We start from the raw sequence: 7,571 nt of genomic DNA on the forward strand, positions 1-7,571 counted from the left end.
AAGATACAAGTATTTAGCAATCTGAGAAGTCAGAGCATATAGAAGGAAGTAAAAAAGAATGAAGACATTCACAACAAGTAACTTGGAAGGAAAAGAAAATGATTAATGTCAGTAATGCAAGTGGAATGTATATCAAAGTGGTCATGCTGTGATACGTAACACATCGATTACAAGGGATGATTAAATTCTTCTGTCACAAAATGTTCATGGTTTTTTTTTCAACAGAGAAGGTGGAAAAAAGAGGTAAATGGCAGGCTGAAATCAAAAATATAAAGGAAACTTAGAAGGATTAAAGAAGATTACTGTACAAAATTGGAAAAGCTGAAAGACAAGCAACAACAACACTATACAAAACATAGAGAAAGACTAAAGCTGACAGCTTGATTAGACTATGGAAGTACAGTGACAGCCAGATTAGAAAATGATAGGATTAATAAGACCGATGGTGACGAGGATTGTTGTTTTATAACAATCGAAAGAGTCAATATTATTGACCTAGAAGTGGGAGATTTTTCAGAGTTGGTCAGAAATTCTGTACTAGTAATTGAAGATTTAATTATTAGAGGATTTGCAGCGAGGATATTCATAACTGAATATTGTTATGCTTCCCAGGAGCAAACCTAAATGATGCAATCAGTACCTTAGAAAGCACAGATATAAGGCTGCATGGCACTGTCTTATTCATGTTGGATCAAATGATCTCATCTTCAATGACTCACTGATTATTGATAGTGGACCCTTTTAGATAATATAGCTTGTACATTTAGTAGGATGAATTTTTCACAAACCATTTAAAGGAAGGAAAATCAGATCAGTGTGAATTAAACGTTTATTGGCTAAATACTTAAATGAAGAAATGGCCCAGTTTAAAAAGTAGAAATGTGTATGACATCCAAGCCTTATTTTGGGTATCCAAGTATTTAGACAGGATGGAGTCTACTTTTCAAAACAAAGGAAGAGATTTTTTTTAAGCAGATATGTTACAATGTTTTTTCTAACATGACAGATTTTTTGACAGAACAGAAATTTAGCAGTTCACAGATGGCAAATTTTAATATATCTGTGCTGGTTATTAATTCTAGGATCATTGGTAATATATTTATAATGGGAAATTTGCTACATCCATATACGATTGATGTTAATTTTTGTATAACATGGTTAAAAAGGAGTGCCTGGAATCCAGTTCTGACAGGTTATAAATATTTTTACTATATCTACAAAACTAATGTCAGATGTTATGAAAGAGATTAAAGATTGCTATGAGATCAGTGATCATTACTCTTGATGAAAATGCCAGTGCTGTAGATTGTGTAACTGTAACAAGAAATACAATGCTGGAATAAGGTTAGAAATGAAACAAGGTTGAATTAAAACTTTGAAAACTGAAATAAACAAAGGGTTCAAAAAAATAAATGCAACAAATTCATTAACACCTCTGCAGAGATTACATTAAGTGTACACTAAGTGTACAAGATCTGTATTCAAGAACATCCCTGCCACATGTTTTGTGATTTCTAGTCACTCAAAAAGATTACACTAAGTGTACATCTGGTCTACACTTTGTGGTATGTTTCATGAATCCCACTCAATATTTAAGGCTACAAAAAATCACTAAGAAAACTAAAATTAGTAGAAGATTGTGTGAGCTATGCTTGTGTTGTCTGTTTACTCAGAATGCTGTACACCTAGTGTAGGAATTAATGAATAAGAAAACATTTATAGATATATAAAATGTGATAGGAGTTATGCTATACAAATCAATAAAATGTGTAGACTTTAAAATGTATTCTCAAATACAACATATATATATATATATATATATATATATATATATATATATATATATATATATATATATATATATATATATATATATATATATATATATATATATATTATTAAATCTTATGCAAAACAGTTTTGCTGCACAGATGAGGTGAAAAAAACTGCTACATTACATTAAATTAAACTGAAAAATAACAATGCAAACTGGACCCAAGCAAGTAATAAGACCTGAAAATGCTACCGTCTCATCTTACAGTACCATTTTAAAACCATCTTTAAGGGTAACAGGATAAAATCAAAGTCACCTAGACCCATGAATTTCCCTTTTTCGCCATGCAAAACAATGGAAATTAGTTTATTTATTTATTATTTACCATTTATTTATTTTACATTTGTTGACCGGGTTTGTCCGACTGAGCTAAGTAGCCCTTTTTCAGCGGACACCTGGGGAGAAAAGCTGCAAATGTTCTACAGATTATAATTTACAAAAATAAGTAAACAATCAACATTTGGATAAATTATTGTCAGAGATGGAAAGGCTGGTATTAAAATCACATGCCAGCATGCATATCTTAAAACAGGTCAGCAACTTTCTATAATATGATGTTCTATAATAATATATTAACAGCTATAAATGAAAAATTGTGCTGTGGTGTATTTTTATAAACTTAAGTTCAGTTTTTGATACAGCCATACACTAAACATTGATTAATAAAGTAAAACAACTAGGTATTGGTGTACTCTTGATAAGATGGATAGATGTGGCTTACAAATAGGACATGGCAAGTATCATACAACAACTGATAAGGTGAAATTTTAAGTTACATAAGTATGTCACAATGACTCTCTCTGTCTTTCCCCCTCTCTCTCTCCTAGACCCATACTTATTTATGCTGTATCTTTCAGATCTATCTTTTTCATCTGACATGTTCTGTATTCTGCATGCAGATGATTTGAAGAAGGGAAACTGATTATATCTGTTACTGGAAGGCATGTTTGCAAATGAACTTGACTAAATTGATAACTTGAGTTCAGGAGCTGAATATCCTGATACGGACATCAAATGCTAAACATATGAGATGTGGTTGTAGTGGAAATATTAAACACAACACTGAGTGATTCAAACAGTGGTTATATGGATAGATTCAGCTTTGAGTTGTTCTAAGCATGTCAAGCAATTTGTTAATGATAGTTATAAAACAAGGCTGTATACAAAGATTTATAAAGTCAAGGAAATAATGAAGGTGACACCATTGTTTGTAAGTTATATTAGCCCCTAACTAGTGTATATAATAAAAATAATAGGGAAACCTTAGAAGACAACTAACATGAGTCAATTGGAAAGCAGTCAGTGGAAATATAACAAGAACATCCATTGATGTGAAAGTTTAAATAATTTGGGAAAATTAAAATATTTGAACTTGTACAATGTCTCATACAGATATTTAAGAGTAGACCTTATTCGTATATAACGGGCATTTATAGGCAACTGCCTTTGGATCGTTTTGTGGTTAGCGCTGATAAGTACAGAATCATTAGACAGCATGTGTAGGAAATGATATAGGAATACAAGTTCTCCTAATTGATTCTCTCAGATAGTAGCTGATGCATGGAACAGATCAACAAATTATATTAAAGCAAGTGCTACTTTAGATATTTTTAACAACAGTTTGGGTAATTATTATGGGAATGACTATTTTAGTATACTGGCATGTTTGTATTTATGTATGTAAGTATTTATTTTTAGCATTAATTTAAAGAATGAATAAAATGCCACAAGTATTTATCTCTGTATGGTGCTAACATTTGCCCATGTTTTACCTGGGCAAGTATTACTGTGAATAAGGTGTCATTTGGCTAGCTGTGTTTTATTTATTTACTTATTTTAAAACAAATTCATAAATACAATCTGGTGTCCCTATCCAAAACAGCAGTAACAGCTTATCTCCCCTAATTAAACTTATTCTCCCTGTCATTCCATCACCATTAGGGTACATATGCAAAAAAACAAATCATTAAAAAAATATGGCAAAAATCAGGAAGGGCAATTTATTTATTTATTTATGATGGGTAATTCCCATCAAAATAAAAACTCTCTCATCAAATAGGCAACTAAGAGAGCTACTTATGTTAAGCAAAGTCAACTTTTAGGTTAAGATAACTTCTGAAACATAAGGCCTTCTACAGCTATGGCAGAAACCATCAAGGGCTACACAAAGCAATGTGCTGAAGTCATGGTTAATGGTGCCACATTCACTAATCTTGGCAATATAGCAAACTTGTTAGAGGACAAATTCAGTTCCAACTTTACCACCCTCTTACTCCCAATCATCCCCCTCAAAAATACCCTCAAATATATCCCCTCCAATTACAGGAAGGGAACATGTACTGGCTGCACTCACAAAGACAAGAACACAGCCTAAATGGGCCCCAATAATATCCCAGGATGCCTCCTGAATAGTATAAAATATGACTCATCAGGACCCCTGAAGTCATTATTTAAGTATAATCTTAAATAAAGGCTTTGTGGCATGTGAATGGAGCACTGCAATTGTCATCCCCTGCATAAGTGAGGACCTTCATCACATCCTGGAAACTACAAACCCATTAGTCTGACTAGTCTTATTTTCAAAGCCGTGGAAAGAATTATTATGGAAATAGATATTTTTAACAACAGCTTGGACAATTATTTTGGGAATGACTATTTTAGTATACTGGCATGTTTGTGTTTATGTATGTAAGTATTTATTTTTAGCATTAATTTAAAGAATGAATAAAATGCCACAAGTATTTATCTCTGTATGGTGCTAACATTTGCCCATGTTTTACCTGGGCAAGTATTGCTGTGAATAAGGTGTCATTTGGCTAGCTGTGTTTTATTTATTTACTTATTTTAAAACAAATTCATAAATACAATCTGGTGTCCCTATCCAAAACAGCAGTAACAGCTTATCTCCCCTAATTAAACTTATTCTCCCTGTCATTCCATCACCCATTAGGGTACAAATGCAGCAAAACAAATCATTAAAAAAATATGGAAAAAATCAGGAAGGGCAATTAATTTATGTATTTATTTATGATGGGTAATTCCCATCAAAATAAAAACTCTCTCATCAAATAGGCAACTAAGAGGGCTACTTATGTTAAGCAAAGTCAACTTTTAGGTTAAGATAACTTCCGAAACATAAGGCCTTTTACAGGTTTGGCAGAAACCATCAAGGGCTACACAAAGCAATGTGCTGAAGTCGTGGTTAATGGTGCCACATTCACTAATCTTGGTGATATAGCAAACTTGTTAGAGGACAAATTCAGTTCCAACTTTACCACCCTCTTACTCCCAATCATCCCCCTCAAAAATACCCTCAAATATATCCCCTCCAATTACAGGAAGGGAACATGTACTGGCTGCACTCACAAAGACAAGAACACAGCCTGAATGGGCCCCAATAACATCCCAGGATGCCTCCTGAATAGTATAAAATATGACTCATCAGGACCCCTGAAGTCATTATTTAAGTATAATCTTAAATAAAGGCTTTGTGGCATGTGAATGGAGCACTGCAATTGTCATCCCCTGCATAAGTGAGGACCTTCATCACATCCTGGAAACTACAAACCCATTAGTCTGACTAGTCTTATTTTCAAAGCCGTGGAAAGAATTATTATGGAAATAATCAACAAAGACACAGGAGACATCCAGACACTGGATTCATCCCAGTTTGGCTTTGTCAACGGAAGGTTATGCTTACTTAATCTGGTGGACTTCTTTGAAAACATCACTAAGGCAATGGAAGAGGGAAAAATGGTGCATACTACCTATCTGTACATGACTAAAACATTTGATGCAATACTCTACTCAGGCTTTGTCAAAACACTTATGGAATTAGGTATAACCCCCTTTATAACATGCTGGGTGGCTCACTGATAGGAACCATGGGGTTGAACTGGTGATGCTGCTTCCACAAAGAGGATAATCACCAATGGAACCCCCCAGGGATCTGTGCTGTGCCCACTCCTCTTTGACATCTACTTCTCACATGTCAAAGCAAATGTCAAAGGACTTTGGCTGACCAAGTTTGTAGATAATTGCAAACTGGGAGAAGTCACTGAGTCCCCACAAGATGAAAACACCCTTCAGGAAGGCCTAATGCAGACAAGCACTTGCTGCCAAAACCATGGCTTAAAACTCAGTGCCAAGAAATGCATTATAGTACCTTTTGGGAAGTCTACCACCCCAGGTAACTACATCACCCTTAAAAGCTGATTCACTAGTCAGGGATCTAGCAACTCGTGTAGATAGCAACTGCATTTGACCATCTTGTGTCCATGGTAGTAAGAAAATCCTTCAACTTTGCACAATATATAAGCAAAAGCCTGGCATCTAGTCCCTGGAAGGTCATCATACTACTCTACTCGACCCTCAGCAGACCTATCATAGAGTAAAATGCCCCTTAAGTATTCAGCTGACTAGACATGTGCAGCAACTGGAACATCCATAAAAGCTCTGTAAAAAAACAATACATTGAGTAAACACAATGTCCTGTGCTGATCACCTCAAAACCCCATCTCTTTACAGAATTCTGGGAGGTGATTTTTACAGGGCACCCCAGGACCTTGTTTAGATGAACATTTTACACATCCATAAAACAAACAACATCAGAATCACTAGATAGAAATACATAAGTGTTGCTTGTGACATAAATAGGACATGCTGGTGAGAGAGATATGTTTCTCAGAGAATTCACATTCCCTGGAACAGGTTCCCCATCCATGTGAAGTAGAGTTACTCCCTCTCTCTTTTTAAGCACAACTTGGACCAATGGATAGGTAATCAACAATTCACCTATAGTCTGGCTCCTATGTCTCTGATGGACAGATGCAGTCAGTAAATCACCACCTATATAAATCAGATTTATGGGTCACATTTCGGTTGGACAGTTAGGCTTATAAAGGCCCTAGTGGTCATTAGCCTAGTATAGACCTATGAACCTATCGATGTCAAGGATCAAGGAAAAGGAAGTCTGCAAATCTTTAAAAAAGTAAAGTGGATGGTCCTGTACTCACATTGTTATATTCTGACTAATTTTATTAAAACCAGTATTATTATCATATTATTATTATTATTATTATTATTATTAGTATTATTATTATTATTGCTACATTTATTAGAATAAATTGCAATAGCATAAACAACTTTACAAATGAAAAACTGAAGATGCAAATTGTATAAAACATTTAGCAGTGAAAAAATAACAGATCTACTTTTGTCTTTTAGCTAAAATATTTATTTTATTATATTTGATTGAAAAATATGTTTAAAATATTGGGGAATAACTGTCAGTGCATTTTAAGAACTCTTGAAACACTGGGCTAGATGTTTCCTTTGGTTGAAAGAAACCTTGATTAAGTCCTATCACTGTGAAATTTTGCAAACTAGGTGTTCCATAAAACAGCTTAGTAAAAGAATAAATGGAGTTGTTTTATGTTGCTTCAGTGACATATATCCATTGGGCTAGGTATATTTCTCATTATGCACATGATCATGTACATAAAACACAAAGTTGCTGTAATTGCTGGCTTGGGTATGAGGCTATCTGCAGATGAAAAAATGAAGGCTGTTGTTTACTCAGTATTCATAGCTCACCTCACAGTGCTACTGTGATTTGTGTGAAGCCATTTCGGATGTATAACTGTGGCTATTGCTTGTGTGACCTACAGATGGCATACATTATTGTGGTCATTATCTTGTATCACTATCAGGTGTCTGAAGTGTACACAGTCAGCAA

The sequence above is a fragment of the Protopterus annectens genome, chromosome 1.part0, assembly GCF_019279795.1.
Source record: "Protopterus annectens isolate FY-2018-M chromosome 1.part0, PAN1.0, whole genome shotgun sequence".
NCBI lineage: Eukaryota > Metazoa > Chordata > Ceratodontiformes > Protopteridae > Protopterus > Protopterus annectens.